Source organism: Ursus maritimus, unplaced genomic scaffold (genome assembly GCF_017311325.1).
Source record: "Ursus maritimus isolate PB19 unplaced genomic scaffold, ASM1731132v1 scaffold_19, whole genome shotgun sequence".
In the NCBI taxonomy this organism is placed as follows: Eukaryota; Metazoa; Chordata; class Mammalia; order Carnivora; family Ursidae; genus Ursus; species Ursus maritimus.
This window is the reverse complement of record NW_024424341.1, coordinates 7,032,774-7,053,946: the sequence shown is the minus strand read 5'-3', so window position 1 is coordinate 7,053,946 and position 21,173 is coordinate 7,032,774. Positions and strand designations below refer to the sequence as shown.

At 41.5% G+C, this 21,173-nt stretch overlaps 1 protein-coding gene across 2 annotated transcripts in view; it reads left to right on the top strand.

Annotated features, from left to right (window-relative positions):
- The first annotated feature begins 1,775 nt into the window (after positions 1 to 1,775).
- Positions 1,776 to 21,173, top strand: part of SIAH1 (siah E3 ubiquitin protein ligase 1) — a 29,752-nt gene continuing 10,354 nt past the window's right edge. Inside the window, exon 1 of one of the 2 annotated variants that reach the window (XM_040633264.1) lies at positions 1,776 to 1,982. The gene's annotated coding sequence lies outside the window, so the exon portion shown is untranslated. Of the gene's footprint in view, positions 1,983 to 12,957; positions 12,982 to 21,173 lie in introns of those variants that run through there. The other variant, XM_008702659.2, reaches the window with a different exon arrangement.

The following is a 21,173-nucleotide window of genomic DNA, read 5'->3' as shown; positions in this document are numbered from 1 at the left end:
TGCATCTGGGCAGGCTTCTTACCATGCAAGGCTTTCCTCTGAAATGCTTTTCCTCTTATTCAAGTCTTCCACTTACCCGCAACCTGGTTAATTCCTTCTATATCTTCAGTTCTTACTCAGTCACCTACCCTATATTATCCTATATTATAATATTCTATATTATCTATCTGGCCTGTTATATACCTTCTTGGCATCAGGCACCTTTTTCTTTCTTTTGTAACATTTTTCACAGTGGTAGTGATATATTTATGCGATTGATTAATGTTTGTGTACCCCATTGGATTGTATATACTCTGAATGGCAGACTAGCGTCTGTGTATTCTTAGAACCTAGCACTGTGCCTGGCATTGGTGAAATGAACGAAGAATAAATAAATGAATATCTCCCTAAGTGAATGTCTCCCTGACTAGGTAAGCTCCACGCATGTCCAAGCACAGCGTATGACAGAACGTATTAGAATCGCTACGTGGATATTTATTGTTGAAGGAATGAATGATACAACACCAATAACTACATAACTCACCCAAGTTCTTCATCTGACTCGGGCTTTGGCGACCAGCATACTAGTAGCATATTAGTAGTATAGTTTGCAGGTAAGAACACGTGTGGTCTTTTACTCTCCCAAACTCGAGAAACACGGGCTGTGCTAATGGTTGGTTGCAGAGAAAGGCAGCAGCCACAATAAGCAAAATATTAGGCTGTGAAGGAGAGGTATCAACACACAACACTCTACAGATTTGTTGAGAAGCCAGAAATTAGCAGCTTGCATCAGTACCTAAAATAGCTTTCTATGTCTTTGACTTTGGAGCTCAAATTTTGTGTTCTCAGTCGAGTGTTTACATAAAAACTTACCAGCCAAAAAGCTTTCCTATTGGCGAGGAGTTTGGAGATAATGGAAAGACTACTCCCGGGATAGTTTGTAATATCTCATAAAAAGTGCCTTTTAAGTTTTCACATAGCATAGTATTTTTATGGAGGCTCTTATCATGGAAATCCAGTTTGTAAATATCTCAGACACTGGCGTTTGTTCAGATGTACACGTTGTACCCATCAAAGAACTGCGAATGATATTTTCCTCTTATTTTTTATTTAAAAAAAAAACCGCAGAGTCCCATGAGATTTCCAGATGAGTGAGGACACAGTGGGAGAAAGGCGTGCTTTCCATACTACCCACTTGTCAGCCAAAATAAGCCTTTGAAACTCGTCCCGCTTTCGCGGAAGAGCTCAACCCTAAGGGAGGGGCTCGGACTTCTCATTTTGGGGTGGGGTCCCGGTCGGTGGCCGCCGCAGCCGGTTTCTTCCCCTTTGGTAAAGAGTGGAGTTGGGAAGGGCGGGTGGAGGCGCTGTGTGAAATCAGCAAACCAGACCCGACGGGCCGTAAATAGGGGGCGCGGACGCAGGAAGACCCCTTGGGCGGCGGAACAAAGCCCCGCGGGGGGCGCGCGACCAGAGTTCCCTAACGCGGCACGCAAGCGCCAGCTTCTCCCGGGCGGAGACAGTTGCGGGCAAGTACGTAACGTGCCCGCGTTTGTTGAGCGCGAGCTGTTAGTCGCGGCAACGGTAACCGAGGAGCCGAAGCACCAACCGCTACTCTCGGAGACCCGCACCGCGATGTCCTCGCGGGTCGCCGCCGGTCGGGCGAGCGCTTTTGCGCTTGCGCGCCCGCGGGAAGCCCCGCCCCCTCCGGGCTGCCGGCGCGCGGGGCCGCGCCTCCTCATGGCGGCCGCCGCAGTGTGTGGTATTTAGCGGGGGCGCGCGGCGGGCTCGAGGACGCGCGAAACGACGGCGGCGGCGGCGGCTAGGGGGGAGCCGGGGCGGCCGTTGCGGGGCGCGCTCTCGAGCGGCGGCGGCGGCCTAAGGTGTCCCGTCGGTGCCGGTACGGGGAAGAGGCGGTGGCGCTGCCCGCGGTGGCGGGGGTTGGCGGCGGCGACGGAGCGCGTTTGAGCCAGGACCGGGGTCCGAGGCGCGCTCTCCGCCTACAGGTAAGTGGGGCCCGGCCTGGAGGGAGGAGCCGGCCGCGAGGGGCTCTCCGGGAGGAGGACACCCAGGCCCGGTAATGGCGGCGGGCGGGAAGGGCGCGCGCCGGGCGGGGGGCGCGCGGCAGCCCCGGCGCCGGGCGCCTTTGTCTCGGCCGGAGCCCGGCCGCCGGCCGAGCGCCGCCCCCGCCCCCCCTCCCGGCTCGGCCCTGCCCGCCGCGGCGAGGCCTCGCCCCGCCCGGCGCCCCGGGCCCGGCAGGCCCGCGGCGGGGTCGGCCCGCGCGGTCGGGGCGGGCGTTTTCCCGGTCGCTCGGCCTGGCCCCCCGCGCGCCCGGGAGGCGGGCCCGGCCGGGGGAGGCGCCGGGCGCTCCCCGCGCCCCGGTGCCGGCCTTTGTTGTGAAGGGTCCCGGGGTGTGCGGCCAACATGGCGGAGGTCAGCTGAGTGCGGGCAGTGGCCGGCCCTTCGCTCCGGCCCCTCCCCGCGCCGCCCGGGGCCCGGGGGCCGGCCGGGGCGACTTGGCCGTCCTTGGCCTCCTCTGCCTGCCCGCGACCCCGGGAGCGGCCGTCCCCGATGGCGCTGCGTTCTTGCTCCCGCTCCCGGCCTGAGCCTTCATTGTGCGGTGGGAAGAATGCAGCCTCCTCCCTTGTTTATGTCGTTAGAGAGGAGATCGCGTGAACGGCTTGCCAGGGAAGCCCCAGCTTTTTATTGTAAACCTTGGTTTTCCTAGGCTTCATTTGTAGGGTAGTTTGGGGGCCTTTCTCAAGTCTCTGAGATTATAACTTAGGAATGTGGGTAACCTGGCCCACAGCGTTGCGTAGGTTTTTCTTTCCCCATTCCTGGAAAGATTCAGAATTTGTTTGCTCTGACATCCAGAGAAGTCCCAGTTTGTGTGTTCGGAAAATCACATTGTGTAGCTGATTTGTCAAAGTCACAGAAGCCATGAGCCTGGATGTGGGGCAGCGATCCGACTGCCTGTTCTTAGCAGTTGAACATTTACCATTTCCAGATAAGCGGTTGTCAAGGGTAAATTGTTAACTCTTTCCAGCAGTTGAATGTTGGGAGCATGGATTCTGAAGTCCATCCTGCCCCACCGGTTTGTGACCTTGGGCAAGATGCTTAACCTCTCTGTGCTTCATTTTCCTTATCTGGAAAATGGGTGTAATGACGGTACCTACCTCTCGGGATTGTTGGGAGAACTGATGAGATGATAATAGGTGAGGGGCTTGGAGCAGTGGCAGGCCTTTGGTAAGTGCTTAATAAATGTTTGCTGCTAGTGCTGTTTTTAGTAACTAATCTTAGGAGTTTATCTTGGCATGGTGGATACGTTGGAAGTGCACAGACCATAATATGTGAAATCACATTGTACATCGTTAGTGCTTGGGTTTTTCTTTTACTGCATTTTGTTAGTTGTACAGAATGAAAATAAGAGGTTTAGATGATAAATGGACAGACGCTCTTGAGATAATGGCATTTGGAAATTTATATAGTAAGGGATTTGGATAGGTCTTATGTGGTCTGGAATGTAAAAAATCAAAGTGATTAAATGAAGTTTCCTTTTAGCACTTTTACATTTATGGATCAGTTAGCTTCCAAGGACTTGGCGTTAACTAACCTGGAAAGGTGGAACCGTGAATCCCTTTGAGTGTTCGGTGTCTATGGTGTTACCACTTCTTTTAGACATAAGGGTAGAGCAAAGTGTAGCGTTGTAATAAATGTAATGGTCTGGTAATTTTATCACGGAGATATTGTCTCAAATTGTGAAGGAGAGGGTTTTGATTAGCTTTTAGGAGAACTTTGTGACAAGTATATTTTGAGACTGAAAGTGGATTATACAAATTGTGTAATTTTTCATTCTGGAAATTACAGAAACTTGTGATCTGAAATGGTTAATTGCAGCCCTGAAGTTTGCTTTGCCAAAATCTTTTCTTTAGATATTGAATTGGTTCAAATGCCCCCTGTTGGCGTCTTTCCAGCATAATTTAGTAACATTAATATTTTAAACTGAAGTACAGTATAATTAATAGATACGAACTTTTCATGATAAGTATCCACAAACTACAAATTCAGAAATTTAATTCACTTTAGCTTACTATCTGTTCCCTCTGAGCTTTGGGAAATTCTTATAAAATTGATGTAGAGCAGTATTCTTCAATATCTGTAATTGAAAGAATATTATAATTAGGCTAAAACTGATTGGAGTTATAAAGAAAATATCTAGCTATGACAGCAGTGACATAATATGAAGAGTAAGGCTTTATTTTCAGTATATACAGTGTTCTGAAAACAAGTCTTACATAATGAGAGCAACAGTAAGTTTAGTAACACTGCAAAGTGACCCCTTAAATTGTGTTTTAAAGCTGTTGATTTATTCAATTTCCAAAGATTGTAGGTTTTTCTTTATTTGCTTAAAGAGATGTTACAGACTTTTGGCTGTAATTATGGAATTTCCATACACACTGTGTAAATGTTTAAATTCTGAATTTTTTTGGTATACACCCTCCCTACAAACAAAACCGATATATGAAAACCTCAGACGTCCCATCCCTCCCTGCCTCCCTTCTTCCCCCAAGAAACAGTTGGGGATACATTTTCCTCTTTTATAATAGTAAGATCCTTAATCATTTCTTTTAAATAGCGGTTTTTCTAAAGCACTCTAAATTACTTGGTTTTCCATGGCTATAATTATTAGAGCATGAGCATCTGATGCATAAGGGCAAGAATTGTGTTTCGTGTTCCTATATCTTCAGTGCCTAACACTCAATACATATTTGTTTCCTGACGTACTACTACCTTTAAGACCCATAACACTCTAGACTCATGTATTCTCTTGCCTGAAGATAATTTTTTTAAATGAATTTATTTTTTTAGGACAGTTTTACATTCAGTAGCAAAATTGAGTAGAAGTGTGGAGATTTCCCATATTCGCCTTGCCCCCAGTCACGCATAGCTCCCCCATTGTCAGTAGTTCTCCACCAGAGTAGTACGTTTATTACGGTTTGATGTACCTGCATTGACACATCATTATCACCCGAAGTCCATGCTTTACATTGTGGTTCAGTCTTGGTGTTGTACATTAGGAGTTCTGACAAATGCATGATGAGTGCTGTGTATCCACCATTATAGTGTACAGAAGAACAGCTTCATTGCCCTGAAAGTCCTCTGTGCTGCACCCATTCATTCCTCCCTCTCCCAGACGTCTGGCAAGCTCTGATCTTTTCGCCGTCTCCATAGTTTTACCTGTTCCAGAATGTCTTATAATTGGAATCATACAGCATGTAGCCTTTTCAGATGGGCTTCTTGCACTTAGTAATATTCATCGAAGGTTCTTCTGTGTCTTTTCATGGCTTGGTAGTAGCTCAGTTCTTTTTAGCGCTGAATAATAGTCACTGTCTGGTCGTACCAGTTTATTTATCCACTCACCTACCAGCGGACAGCGTCTTGGTTGCTTCCAAATTTTGGCAATTATGAATGAAGCTGCTGTAAACTTATAACCTCTGTGTAGGTTTTCGTGTGGACGTGTTTTCAACTCCTTTGGGTCAATACTGAGCAGCATGATCGCTAGATCTTACAGTATGTTTGGTTTTGTAAGAAACGGCCAAACTGCCTTTTAGAGTGGCTGTACCGTTTTGCATTTCCCCCAGCAATGAATGAGCGTTCCTGTTGCTCCACGTGCCCACCAGCATTTGGTGGTGTCCGTGTTCTGGATTTTGGCCATTCTAATAAATGTGTGGTGGTGTCTTCTTGTTTTAATTTGCATTTCCCTTGATGACAGATGATGTGGAGCACCTTTTCATATGCTCATTTGCCATCTGTATATCTTTGGGTAGGTGTCTGTTAAGGTTTAAGTTGGGTCGTTAGTTTTATTGTTGAGTTTCAAGAGTTCTTTGTGTATTTTGGATAATAGTCCTTTATCAGAGAAATCTTTTGCAAATATTTTCTCCCAATCTGTGGTTTGTCTTCTCATTCTCTTGACAGTGTCGTTCCCTTCAGGTCATTTTCCGCTTTTGTGTACCAAGGTTTTTAAGATTTAGGTGTTGAAAACTAAAACATTTAGTATTTCCAACTGTCCAAGGCTCTTACCCCCTATTTTCAGTTGGTCATCAGCTCCTGATTTTGCTGCCATCTGGTTGTCTCAAATCTTGCATTGCTCTTCTCTCACTCATTTTCCCATTTACATTCAAGTCTTCTGCCTTCTAAGTGGTCTCTCTGCTTTTGGTCTCTGCCTCCTCCCTTCAGTTCTTTCTGTTAGTTGAGGGGAGCTTTCTAATGTAGGCAACTTATAAGAACTTCAGTATAAAGTGCAGAGTTCCTTGATACGGATAGTAAGCACACAGCCATTTTCAATTATGTATTTGCAAGTGCCTATATGCCCCATATTTTCTCTCTTCCAGCTAGGCTCTATAATCTCAGCTGAGACTCTGTTCCTGGACTTCCCATCCTGGGGTCGTCTCTCTGTGTTACCATAGCACTTTCTGTTTGACCCCACTCTAACAGGTATCCCCCTGAACTGTAATTTTTCTGTACTGGTTTGCCTCCCTGCGAGGACTTTGTCTTAATCACCCTTGTTGGTCTAGAGTTTAGCATTGTTTCTGGCATGTAGTTGGTGCTCAGTAAATATTTATTGAATGACTGACAAACTAACACCCTCACACTGTCCTTAAAATGTGCTTCTCTAGCCTTATCCTCCAACATTTCCTCTTGCCCTACCTAGTCAAGCTGGATTTTTTGTTTTTTGAATACTGTCTGTACTTTAAACCTGCCTTTGCTCATGATTGTACTTAAATCTCTCGAATATCTACTTGTGCTACTTTGGGCAGATTATTTAAACTCTCCAAGCCTTAGTTTTCATTAGCACGTGAGGAGCTATTAAGCGTTTTGCTGCAGCATGCCCCAATCCCCATACTTTAATGGTAGAATGGCAGTATAGTTGAGGGGTGAAGGGGACAGGGCCCTGAAGAATCAGACCTGGAGGTGTCTCTTGGCTCTGTCACTATTGTGTTTGTGACTTTAAGCTCCAGGAGAGCAGGAACACTGCCTACTTTTGTACCTTAAAAGCACAGTTGCCTATCCATAGAAAGTGCTTAAATAATTAAAAAAGAGCTGTTAAGTAAGTTACTTGATTTCTCTAAATATTACCATTTACATTCTAGTGAGGGAAATAAACAGAATTACAAATGGCGGTATGTACGGATCTTCCTCCACTTACCCTGGGGTTATGTCCTGATAAACTCTTCGTAAATTGAAAATATCGTAATTTGAAAATGCATTTAATACAGCTAATCTACTAAACATCACAGCTTAGCCTACCCTACCTTAAACATGCTAAAAACACTTACATTAGCCTACAGTTGGGCAAAATCATCTGACACAAAGCCTATTTTATAATAAGGTGTTGCATATTTCATGCAATTTCTTGAATGCTGTACTGAAAGTGAGAAACAGTGGTTATAAGTGTATTGGTTGTTTACCCTCCCAATTGCCTGGCCGACTGGGAGTGTGGCTTGCTGCCGCTGCTCAGCATCATGAGAGAGTATCGGACTGCACATTGATGGCCTGGGAGAAGATCACAATTCAAGATTCAAAGTACAACATATCGCTTTTGCACCATCATAAAGGAAAAAATCATAAGTGAAACCATCATAAGTTGGGAACCATCTGTACTGTAAAGGAATTAAAAGTGCTGAAGTAAAGAATAATGGGGGTGGGATGGAGACCTGCGGACAGAAGGGCTGACATTTATTTATTGATTGAGAGAGAGAGAGAGAGAGAGAGAAACAGCTAGGGAAAGAAGGAANACAAGCAGGGAGAGTGGGAGAGAAAGAAGCAGGCTTCCCAGTGGAGCAGGGAGCCTGATGCGGGGCTGGATTGCAGGACTCTGGGATCACGCCCTGAGCCGAAGGGCAGACGCTTAACGACTGAGCCACCCAAACGCCCCAGAAGGGCTGACTTTTAAGCTGTGGTAAAAGGATAAAGAACCAGCCCTTTGAGGGAGTGAAGGGAGAACCTTTCAGAGTGAAGGAGAAGCAGAGGTGAAGGCCCTGAGGCTTGAATGAGCATGTACTTACTGTTCTAGAAGCTGAGGGAAGAGCCTTTTGTTGGAACAAGTGGATGATGGGGAGAGATAGCCAGGGATCAGATCCTGCAGTCAAAGTAAGGAATGTAAATTTAATTTTAAGGGAACTGAGAAGCCATCGGAAGGTTTTAATTAAAGGAATGGCATAATTCTCTTTTAACTTTTAAGATAGCTTTAGCTGTTGTTTGGAGAATTGATTGGTCAGAAGGCCATTTCTTTGATTAGGCAATAGTGGATTATGACCTGGCTTAAGATGGTGGCAGTGAAGATGAAGAAAAGTGAATGGATTTTGAGGTAGGTTTTGGAGACGGTATTAACGGGACTTGGTGGTGGATTAGATGTGAGAGGTGAGGGAAGGAAGGAATTAGGTGATTTCTGGCTTGAGCAGCTGTGTGGAATATGGCGCTGTTTACCAGGGTGGGAAAGAATAAAGGAGGGGATGGGGACAGAAGCACAGCAGTAAAATTGAGAGTTCTGGTATGTTGGATTTGAGGTATCTATGAGATGTCCAGAATGAGCCAGTGAGATAGAGGGACTGTCGGGCGGATGTGGGCTCACAGGAGACAGATGGGAAATACTAGAGCATTTTGGGTATTAGAGGGATGGTCTGATAGAAAAAGAGGGAGGGATTGCTGTAAGAAAGGGGGGGTAGTAGGAGTGTGAAGTCTGAGTAGGTGAGAGGACAGCCCTAAGTGCCTTCATTCTGAAGGGAGGGAAGGAGGCGGTAAATCGGCATTTGATGGCTTCTGTGGTATTTTCTAAAGGAAACATGGTGAAGCCACCAGTTGAGAGTATTTCTATGTGGTGAATACGAGACTTGGGGTAGGTTAAAAATGTAATGGACACACTGAGAAAGTGAGCAGAGGGGGGAAGGGAGGAGAGATGTTGTGCTGTATTAGCCAGTGAGGAAGCCTGATACCGTTCCAGGAGATTTTGGAGAATATCTAGAGCAATAGTATTTTTGTTTCTGAATGTAAGCTTTTTTGTTGAAGTATAGCGTAAATAGAGAAAAATGCTCAAATTACAGGTAAATGTATGGCATGATGAATTTTCACTAAAGAGAACACACTATTGTGACCGGCTCCTGTGTGTCCCAATTACTTTTACTTTGTGTGTGTGTGTGTGTGTGTGTGTGTGTGTTTGTAAATCTTCAGGAACTCTAAGCTGAATAATACAGATAAAATAGTCTGTTTTGGTTCAATTTATTCTCTAAGCTTGAGACACAGTGACCAGAATGGTACTGACAAAGACCTTTCATTAGGTTTGAGATTGCCCAGTCGTGTTGAACTTACTTGTGGTTTTTGTTTGTTGTTTTTAAGATTTTATGTATTTATTTGAGGGAGAGGGGGAGAAAGAGCATGAGCAGGGCAGAGGTGCAGAGGAAGAGGGAAAGGGAGACAGGCGGACTCCCTGCTGAGCATGGAGCCAGACCCAGGGGGAGGGCTCCGTCCCAGGACCCTGATCAAGACCTGAGCTGAGGTCAGACTCAGACCCTTAACAGATTGAGCCACCCAGTCACCCCTGTTTGTTTTTGATAGCAGGGGATATGGGGAACACACGAGGGGAGAGAGAGAAAGTTGGAGGGAAAACCTTTGGACAACTAATCTATATTTTTATTTTTTATTTTTCTTAAAGATTTTATTTATTTATTTGACAGAGAGACAGCCAGCGAGAGAGGGAACACACAAGCAGGGGGAGTGGGAGAGGGAGAAGCAGGCTTCCCACTGAGCAGGGAGCCGATGTGGGACTGGATCCCAGGACCCCGGCATCATGAGCCGGAGGCAGATGCTTAACGACTGAGCCACCCAGGCGCCCCAATCTCTATTTTTAAAGTAGATATTTCCAGTGAGAAATATTTTCTTAAAAAGTTAGGAGAACTTAATGCCAGTCTTGAATTTTATAGGAAGTATTATACTGTCCTTGTTATTTATTATTGTCTTTCTGACAGGCTTAGCTCGTGATGGTTGATACAGTGAAATTTAGTGTAGGGCACTAAATCTTTAAATCTTTAAAACACCGAAATTTAGTGTATATTAGCTTCTTTGAAAGACTCTTACCTTGGAAAGATTACTTCAGTAATTGGTTTAAGTAAATGGAATAATCTAACTGGTCAAAACTCTTCCTGTTTCATTTTCTCCTTTGTATTACCTTTTGCTCCTTTGAGTTTAGTTAAAATTCAGGTGTGTGTGTGTGTGTGTGTGTGTGTGTGTCAAGGACCCTGATTTAGCTTTGTTTGGGACAACTTCAGATGTCTTAATACAGGTAGCTGTGAAGTGATTTCTGCAGGCTGTATTCTTTCGATTTTGTTTGGCGAGGTGATCTGACAAATTTTATTATCTTACAATTAACTTTTAAAACGCTGAATTTTAAGATTTTTTAGAAGTATAAACTGGAATATGTATATGAAATGTGTGGATTTTTTTATGTGAATGGGCAGTTTCAGTTTTTTTTCCCTATTAGTACCCATATATTTGAGGCATTTTAAAAGAAAAAGAAATCTAAGAAAGAAAACATCAAAGCAGGCAGACAAAATCAGTTCTTGATTTCTCAGTGTTTGAATTTTTGCATGAAGTCACCAGCAATTCATTAGCAGGAAAGTGTGGAGACACACAATATGCACTGAAATTTAATCCTTTTATTGCCAAAGTAATAAGTAATATATATGTTTTATGGAACTTTTGAAGAATACATACAGAAATGCAACCCTTATCTTCCCCATGATCGTTCATAATCTGATAATTGGAAAGTAACCATTGTATACATTTTGGCGTAGTTTTAGTTTGTGTGTATGTGTGTTACATTTTTTAAAGTCAGCCATAGATATTTTAATTTCTTTGATTTAACGTAAATCCTTGTAGATATTTTCCTGTTAAATGATTACCACTTGTGAGTAACTGCATGTTTGAACTGTGTAATTTTTTTTTAAAGATTTTATTTATTTATTTGAGAGAGAGAGAGAAAGAGAACAGGAACAGTGGGGGCAGAGGGAGAAGCAGGCTCCCTGCTGAGCAGGGAACCCAGTGCAGGGTTCAGTCCCAGCACCCTGGGATCATGACCTGAGCTGAAGGCAGACGCTTAACTGACTGAGCCACCCAGGCGCCCCTGAACTGTGTAATACTGAATGATGACGTTTGTGCTGATAGTCTGTGTCTTGCAGCTTTTGGTATGTTGTGTGCCTGCAGTTCAGTGGTCCCATCTCTGATCTTTGTGGTTTCTGGTTCTAAACTTAACCGGCCTCTCTTCTTCTCTTATCCCTCACTTTAAGTCTTTAAACCACATTCTGCAGTTCATATGCCCTTCCAGTTTCTTTTCTGTCTCATTATATGGTACGTACAAACACACAACAGCCATATCAGTGTGCATATTTACTTAACTATTTTTTCTTCTAACATAAATAGGTAAATAGGATTATGATATTATGTGGCTTTTTTTAAAATCCACTCATTTAAAAGGTTGATTCTTATATTAGTAGAAATGAGTCCATCTTACTTTTTTTAAAAAAGGCAACACAGTGTTCTGTTGTATGGACCATATATTTTAGTCACTCTCTTAAGATAGGACTTGAATTTTCAGTTTATTTGCTGTTATAAACAGGATTGCTGTAGGCATCTGGATACATACACCTTTGCCAGCTGTAAATTAGAAGAGGGACTTGGAAGAAATTGCTGGGTCATAGAGTATATACACTTTAAATTTTGAAACAAGCTGCCAAATCTTATTAGAAGCTTCCACAGTGGACATTTCCAACAGTGTAGGAAAGTGTCTTTCCCCACATCTTTGCCAATACTTGGAATCAAATCTTTGAAAACAAATTTCTGTCCTTTCTTAAGCAATACATGCAATTTGTGACGTTTCTTATACCAAGTTTTTGAACTTCTTTTTCCTTTTTTTCTGGAGTTTTACATGCACATATAATTCAAAATAAAATATTCCATTAGGTTTTTTTTTTTTTTTTTTTTGAAGGAAAACTCCTTGCCTCTAAGAACTCCTCTCCAGGTGTCCTTTGCCAGAGGCAACTATTTTTACTGAGCTGAATTTTTTTGTATTTACCATCTTTGTCTCTAACATGCTTCTTTTGTTAAATCCAGATTTCAGTTTTAGGCCTTATCTATTGAATTCCTTTTGTGGATTTAACTTGTCTTTCTGCCTCCGTCACATGTACAAACCTTCCCATTTATATACTCTCTTAATTTAGTAACATCATGATTTTTGTATTTGCACTTTTATGATTATAAAAGTTACAATTTGAGCCATACAGTAAGCTCTTGTTACTTTTTTCCTTGTACTGTTTAATTGGAATTTGTATAATTTTCCTTGTCATTAATGCTTGTCTTGTTTGCTTTGTTTTCTCTGTGCTTACTGCTAATGCTGCCCCACATTCCTTACCACTCCTCCACGCGTTCAGGGTGTGTGATGCCTCCCGTTGCCTTCTCCCACTAGTGTAAAATTGTCATTGTCAGTGTTCCCTTTACCTTTCTTGTGGGTTACGTCTTAATTATAGCCCATGTTGCCCTTTTTCTTGGTTCTTTCCCCTACATTTGAAGGGCTTGTCCTTCAGGAGCTTCCTGAAACATATCCAGGGGAAGTAATGTTTTGAAACTTTGCTTCATTATTCTGCCCTCAACACTTTTAGGTAATTTCCGTTGCACTTAGAATTCTAAAATAGTAATCATTCTCTTTGAGGATTTTAAAAGCATCACTCGGTTGCATCTAGCTTTCGATATTATTGCTCAAAAGTCCAAAGTTCTTTTGCTTTCTGATTTATTTGTTCGCCCAACAAATAATTTATTGAGCCTGTATGTGTGCGAGGCATTTTTAAGGACTTGGGATACAGCACTGAACCTGACAAGAGTTCCTGCTTTCCAGGTTGAGGACGAGGAGCACTGCTGCCACAACAAGCACAGTAATTCACTTGTGTAGCCTGATAGAAGGTAATACATTCTGTGGGAAAGAATAGAGCAGAAATGGGGGAGGGGAAAGGGAGGAAAGAGAGGGTAGTGGAATGGGTAAGGATTAGGAATGTGTAGTGGAGAGGTCAGTGGGAAAGTGGTGGTCATTGTTTAAATAAAGGGAACAGGGTAGATAACATACACGCAGAGATTAGAAGGAGGTGAGACAATCAGTAATGTGTACATCCGGGAGAAAAGTATGTTAAAGCAGAGGCCCGAAGGACCATCTTAGTCTTAGAGAACCAGGAGGCTAGTGCAGTGAGTGAGAGGGAAGGAAGTAGGAGATGAAGTCAGAGAGTAATCCTCCTATTGTGTAGGGCCTTACAGGCTGTTTAAGGTTGTATCTATTACTTGGATATGGGTTGCCAGGGGAGGGTATTGAGCAGAGGAGTGACATGACCTGATACAAGTTTTAACTGGATTTTTCTGACTGCTGTGCTCAGAACATACTGGGGTGGAGGTGGGAGACAAGGATGGAAGGGGGGAGGTGCTGTTTAGAAGGATGTTGTAATAATATTGGTGAGAGATAATGGTGGTTTAAACTATATTACATGGTAGTGATAGAGGTGGTGAGGAGTGGCTGGATTCTGGATATATTTTTAAAGGCAATGCAGTAAGCTTTCCTGGTGGTTTTAGACATGTGGTGTGAAAAAAAGAATCAAGGATGACTTCTAAGGCTTTTGAACTGAGTAACTGGAAGGATGGAGTGGCCATCGAGAGAGGGGAAGGTGGTGGGTAGAGTAGTCTGGGAGAAGATAAGGAGTTCAGCTTTGTTCAGCAGCTCCCCTTTACCCCTCCACCCCACCCCTGCCCCCAGAGATATCTAGGAAGTTGGATGTACAAATCTTGGGTTTAAGAGAAACCTGGAGGGTTTTTTTTTGTTTTTGTTTTTTAATATGGGCTGGAGATGGTGGAATTTCAAAACTACTAATACTGAATGAGATCAGTAGGGTGAGGAAAACAGACGATGGACAACTCCCAATGTCATGAGTTTGGGGGCAAAGAGCAGGAATCAATAAAGGCAGCTGAGGAGTAGCTAGCTGGTGAGCTAGGAAGCCATGCGGGGACAGCGAACAGAGTTTGTTAGACAGGAGCCAGTGATCGGTCAGTTCTGTTAGATGTTGGTGACAGTTCAAACCTTGCACATTAAGTACAAACAAAACTGCAAAATCAGTGTGAAATTCGAATTATACTAATTTACTAAAGGATTGGATACTGTCTGCGAAACAACATGGGCTATGCGGTGGACTGTTGTTACGCTCTTCTTTTTGAGTTAAACATACCGGAATTGCCCTGTATGGTATGGTCACCACCCGTGTTGCCTTTTCTTACCAGCGTATACGTGCTTCGGTGAGAACCACGATGCCATTTGGGCTTCGCTTTACACCAGTGCATCATTTGCATTCGAGGTGGCCTTCTGCTTTTGTCTTTAGTCCTTCGTAATTAGAATACTGTAGTACTGATTTGGAGCCAGCGTGACCATAAATGCGAATGGGAGCATTCAGTTATTTGGCTACCAGATGGAGTCAGATGATTCAGAATGTGGTTTTTAGATTATTAAACACAGGAAAATAAAACATTCAGTTTTGGTAGAAAAATGTGGACCCCGCCCCCCCGAAGAATAGAATTTTAGCTTGAGAAAAATTTTTTATTTTATTTTATTTTATTTTATTTTATTTTATTTTTTGTTTTAAGTTTGAGGAAAATTTGAGTATAAGTTAATTCTTGTCTTATATCCATATTTGAAATAACTGAACTGATTTGGAGTTTCAAGTAAAATGCTTATGAAGACACAAATTATAATTTTCAATGAAATATTTAATTTGAAAAGGCTCCGTGAGTTTTTTATGTGGCATTTCTTTCCCATAAATTCCATTGTTTTTCTACTCTTTTACTAGTAAAGAGCTACCTATCATATAATGTATTAAGACTATAACATGACTTTTTACCTCATTTCTTTAATTTCTTCTGTCTCCCAAGCAATGTACTCTTTTCTGTTTACTTAGTATCACCAACTCTTCATGGATTACTACCAGTTTTGATCTGCTTTAAAATTTTTAGCCTGTGTTTATGTGTGTGCGTGTACCTACCATATTTGCCAGACGGAATATGGAGTTGAATGGGTTGTATGTTCAGTGTACTGGGTAGCATAGCTTAATGCCGAGACAGAGCAAAAGAGGAAACATCTACTGGACCGTGTGACAGTTTTACATCTTGAGAGAATACAAAACATAATCATGGTAATAAACAGTTTTATTTGAATTTGGACACAAATAACTAAGTGAATACTGGACACTTTTATCTAGACACTATGAGATTTGGTTACATTGCGGTAGTGTTAGTGTTATAATCATGACTGATGAAGTTTTGTTAAGTTCAAGTATGTTACCAAAAATCCCATTATTTAGTAATGTGTGGTGTGAAATAAAAAGGTTGAGAAAGCCTGTTTGATCCTCTTCCTGCTTCTTTTACTCATATTTTTCTGCTCTTACCTTACTTTTGATACTTTGATTTAATGTCCAGTGGTTTAATGACAAACTCAGACTATCAGATTCTACCACTTTGATACAAAAAAAATTCAGAAAGCAACTACTTGCTAGGGCCAAAGATTTAATTTAAAGAATTTAGGGAAATTTTCTTTTTCTTTTGGCCAACTTGTATACAAATTGAAAAGATGTGTTGGATAAGAAGTTAAATATTCAGTGCCATTCAGAAATTATACTGTGTTTGAGGGTTATTGGAAAGAAATGAGATTTGGGGACAAAGCAGACAATCTGGAATCAGGCTCTGTGCTTGTTCTTAATTTTTCTGATCTTCAGTTTCCTCATCTGCAGTATGGAGCTACAACCTACTTTCTGAGGCTTACATAAATGGTGTGTATGAAGCTGCTGCCACAGTCCTTACAGGTTGATAGGCGCAGCTTCGTTCACAGCAAACTGTAATCTTTGTCAGATTTCAGATAGAATCCCAAAGTGAGGTTATGAAAAATAACACAATAGGTTGAAACAACAGTTTTCAGTAAAATCCTGTATAATCCAGGTCTTTCTTATTTAGTGATTAATTGCTGGGTTCCTAGTATGACTCTAAACGTATACTAATATATCAAACGTTTCCATGTATTTGACCTTATAATCTGTTATGGTGGTTTTTTAATAGTTTCACAAATGAGAAAATTTTTTTAAAGGATTTTATTTACTTATTTGAGAGAGAGGGCCCCTGTGTACCAGTAGGGGGAGGAGCAGAAGGAGAGGGACAAGCAGACTCCACTCTAGGACCCTGAGATCATGACCTGAGCTGAAGTCAAGAGTCTGATGCTTAACTGAATGAGCCACCCAGGGCCCCACACAAATGAGAAATTTGAGACCTAGGATATTGTAATTTTGCTCAATATCAAAATACTTAATAAGAGCTGAAGTAGGAATTCAGGTTTGAGCTTCTGATTCCAATCAAATTTATTGTTCTTTTCACTATACATAGGCACGTTCTCCAGGTGTGTTGTCATTAGCGCATTACTAAAAATTGAAATTACTGTCTAGAAATTGATGAGTTATGGAACTCTGATGTTACAAACAAACATTTTGAAAACTTAGAGAATTGGTATGGAAGCACATCTGGTTTTTTTCTGGATTATGTTGATGGGATCAAATGATTCACTTCGCTGCATAGTGTTTTCTGTTTTATAAAGTAGATTTTATTTTTTTAGAACAGTTTTAGATTCAGTAGCAAAATTGAATAGGAGGTGTGGAGATTTCCCATATTCGCCTTGCCCCCAGTCACGCATAGCTCCCCCATTATCAGTAGTTCTCCACCAGAGTAGTACGTTTATTACGGTTTGATGTACCTGCATTGACACATCATTATCACCCGAAGTCCATGCTTTACATTGTGGTTCAGTCTTGGTGTTGTACATTAGGAGTTCTGACAAATGCATGATGAGTGCTGTGTATCCACCATTATAGTGTACAGAAGAACAGCTTCATTGCCCTGAAAGTCCTCTGTGCTGCACCCATTCATTCCTCCCTCTCCCAGATGTCTGGCAAGCTCTGATCTTTTCGCCGTCTCCATAGTTTTACCTGTTCCAGAATGTCTTATAATTGGAATCATACAGCATGTAGCCTTTTCAGATGGGCTTCTTGCACTTAGTAATATTCATCGAAGGTTCTTCTGTGTCTTTTCATGGTTTGGTAGTAGCTCAGTTCTTTTTAGCGCTGAATAATAGTCACTGTCTGGTCGTACCAGTTTATTTATCCACTCACCTACCAGCGGACAGCGTCTTGGTTGCTTCCAAATTTTGGCAATTATGAATGAAGCTGCTGTAAACTTATAACCTCTGTGTAGGTTTTCGTGTGGACGTGTTTTCAACTCCTTTGGGTCAATACTGAGCAGCATGATCGCTAGATCTTACAGTATGTTTGGTTTTGTAAGAAACGGCCAAACTGCCTTTTAGAGTGGCTGTACCGTTTTGCATTTCCCCCAGCAATGAATGAGCGTTCCTGTTGCTCCACGTCCCCACCAGCATTTGGTGGTGTCCGTGTTCTGGATTTTGGCCATTCTAATAAATGTGTGGTGGTGTCTTCTTGTTTTAATTTGCATTTCCCTTGATGACAGATGATGTGGAGCACCTTTTCATATGCTCATTTGCCATCTGTATATCTTTGGGTAGGTGTCTGTTAAGGTTTAAGTTGGGTCATTAGTTTTATTGTTGAGTTTCAAGAGTTCTTTGTGTGTTTTGGATAATAGTCCTTTATCAGAGAAATCTTTTGCAAATATTTTCTCCCAATCTGTGATTTGTCTTCTCATTCTCATGACAGTGCCTTTTGCAGAGCAGACGTTTTTAATTTTAATTAAGTCCAACTTATCGGTTGTTTCTTTCCTGGTTCATGTATTTGATGGTATTTTTGAAAAGTCCTCGCTGAACACAAGGCCACCTAGATTTTCTCCCATTGTCTTTTAGGAGTTTACATTTAGGTCAGTGATCCATTTTGAGCTAATTTCTTGTGAAGGCTGTGAGATCTGTGTCTCAATTCTTTTTTTTTTTTTTTTTTGTATGTGGATTTCGAGTTGTTTCAGCATCATTTGTTGAAAAGGCTATCTTTTCTCCATTGCGTTTGTTCCTTTGTCAAAGATCAGCACCGATCACAGTTATTTTAAAGTAAATTCTAGATCTCAGTTGTGAATTCTCCTTTAAGGTGTATATCAACAATAAATACATTCTACTTGAAGGGGCATCAGGGATAAGCGAGTTCTGCTTGTATACATATGCTGTTCCTTCTCTTTGGAATCCTTCATGCTGTTTTATTTGATTTAGTCATTCCTTTCAGAAATACTTGAGTACCTGGTCTGGGCTGGGTACTGTCCTAGGTGCTGGAGACACAAGAGTGAGCAAAACAAACAAGGTCTATTCTTACAAAGTTTCTCAGTGCAGAAGTTCTGAATCAAAAGTTAATGGTTCAGGGATCCTGGGAGTTCTCAGGACCCTTTGAGGGTCAAAAATATTTTTCACAATAATGAGACATGAGAGTACAGTGGAGTTTTCCAGAGGCATGTGCTATCTTAACAAATTAAATGCAAAAGCAGGTAATGAATGTCCAAGTGCATTTTATTGCATCAGACATTAAAAAGATGTGCAAAAATGTGAAACACAGACATTTTTCTCCCTATTATGGAAAATATTTTTCATAAACATTTAACATGTCATGGATTTTTTACATGTAATGTAAATGTAATGGTAATTTTAAAATAAATACTTAAAAAATTTGTTAGATTGAATTTCTAATAGAGTAAATATCAGTACATATAACCCACATAGACAAAAAGTTCTTTTGGAGTCCTCAATAATTTTTTAAAAGTACAAGCAGTAAAGAATTTTTCTCCCTATGGCCACATAAGTTTAAAGGGTTTAGAAGTCATAGGATCAGCTAGCTATTCAGTTCCGAAGGCAGTCAGTAGGCCATTTGTAAATGAAAGGGCATAACTATGTTCCAGTAAAACTACTTCCAGAAACTGGCAGCTGGCCTGCAGTTGTAGTTTGCTAGCTGCTGGTGTAAAGTGTTCCTGATACCAAAAGAGTTTGAGAACTTGAGTTATGAGTAAAAAGTTGGTGTTGTAGTTGGGAGGGAATAGGGGAGAAAATAGACAATTCATAGTCAGAATTTCAAATGGTGGCAGATATTGTAAAGATAATTAGGAAGGTCATTGGCCTTTAGATAAAGTGATCAGGAAAGGTACCTTAAGGAGCTGACTTTAATTAACTGCTTACTTGTTCAGGATTTAACTAGGTATCATCTCTCTTCTTTTTTGATCTTCCCTGCCTACATTAGAGATCCCTCTTGCATTGGGAGGGAAAGCAAAAGATAGTTTAATTACATTTTTATTTTTATTTTGAAGGTCATTAAACTTAAATTCAGAAAAGATTAATTTTTCAAGTTGAATTATAAAATATCCAAAGCATATTTGCTTAAAAGTATTGAGGAAGGGGCCCCTGGGTGGCTCAGTTGGTTAAGTGTCTACTGTTGATCTCAGCTCAGGTCTTGTTCTCAGGGTTTTAAGGTCAAGCCCTGTGTTGGGGGAGATAGATAGATAGATAGATAGATAGATAGATAGATAGATAGAGGAAATTAAACAGCCTAGGTTAGAACATTGACCTAAGTTACATGACATTTAGCAAGTTTTCTGTATCATTTTTCTTTTTCTTTTTTTTTTTTTTAAGATTTTATTTATTTGACAGAGATAGAGACAGCCAGCGAGAGAGGGAACACAAGCAGGGGGAGTGGGAGAGGAAGAAGCAGGCTCATAGCGGAAGAGCCTGATGTGGGGCTCGAACCCATAATGCCGGGATCACGCCCTGAGCCGAAGGCAGACCTTAACCGCTGTGCCACCCAGGCGCCCCATCTGTATCATTTTTCTTTTCTGAAAATGAGAGTTGGTTAAGATTTTTATCCAAGTTTAAAATATCTGGTATGTTTGCTTTGCCTAGGTTGCCATTTGCCCCCCCCCCTCCCTTCTAAGTCTGCCCTGATCAGATAAGCTCCAACTTCCATTATTTACTAGTTCTATGATCTGAAACATTTATTTTGTAAATTTATTTTCTTACCCGTGAGGTAGGGGATAGATGCCTAACCTGGAAGCTCACTGAAATGGTGAAATGAAATTACAGTGTATGTAAACCTTTGAGGACAATACCTGGTACATACTAGGTGTTTAATAATGTTTGGAGCAGCTGTTTTAATGATAATGGAGGAAGGTCTCTTTTTTTACTACTCTTTTTTTTACTACTTAGCTTGCTGACCCTGCGACCCTTTGAGACTATAGCAGCAAGAACAAAAGCAAAAACAAACAGGCAAGTTCAGTGAGAGGCATGACAATTAGATATGAAAACTCACGTAGAGGGGTTAAGGAAGTACAAGAGCGGTGTCATCCAAATTTATATAGCCACTCCAGCTTCAGGGAAACAGCCATTCCTGCCACCAAAATCTCAATTCCCTTGTTGGAGATTGAGGGTATTTACATAATTAAAAAATGCTTTACTATATCAAGACATAAGGTAATTTTAGCAAAACCAAATTCATGAATTAGAACTTGATTTCTTTTGGAATGCAATGCAAAACAAAGATTGAAATTAAGAGAAAAAAATGTGTTACCGGAAGGTAGATCCAGCAGGGTCAGTATCAGAATTATGTGCAGAAAAGAAACAGTAGATGGGAAAGATCAAAGAATAATTAGAAGAGAAGTCCACAAAGGTGAAAGACGAATCATTGGATTGAAAAGACTCACCTACTGTTTTGTTTAGTAAGTGCTGATGGTATATACTTAGATGTTTGGGTGGAAAAAAAAGTTTTTTTTTTTAAGATTTTATTTTTAAGTAATCTTTACACCCGAGGCAGGGCCTGAACTCACAATCCTGAGATCAAGAGTTGCATGTTCCACGAATTGCCAGCCAGATGCCCTGGTGAAAATTTCTTTTAGAGACAAAGAGTCCGACAAGGCAGGGGGAAAATGTTACCTGCAAAGGAATAAGAATAAAAATAGCATTAGATTTTCATCTCCATCATTACATGTCAAAAGATCATGAGCAGAATTTATATAGTTCTCAGGGAAAGGGGTGTGACCAGAATTGAAAACTTGTGCAGTTTCTGTGAGAGCTTCAGACTGCCAAGATTGAGACTCTTATGTCC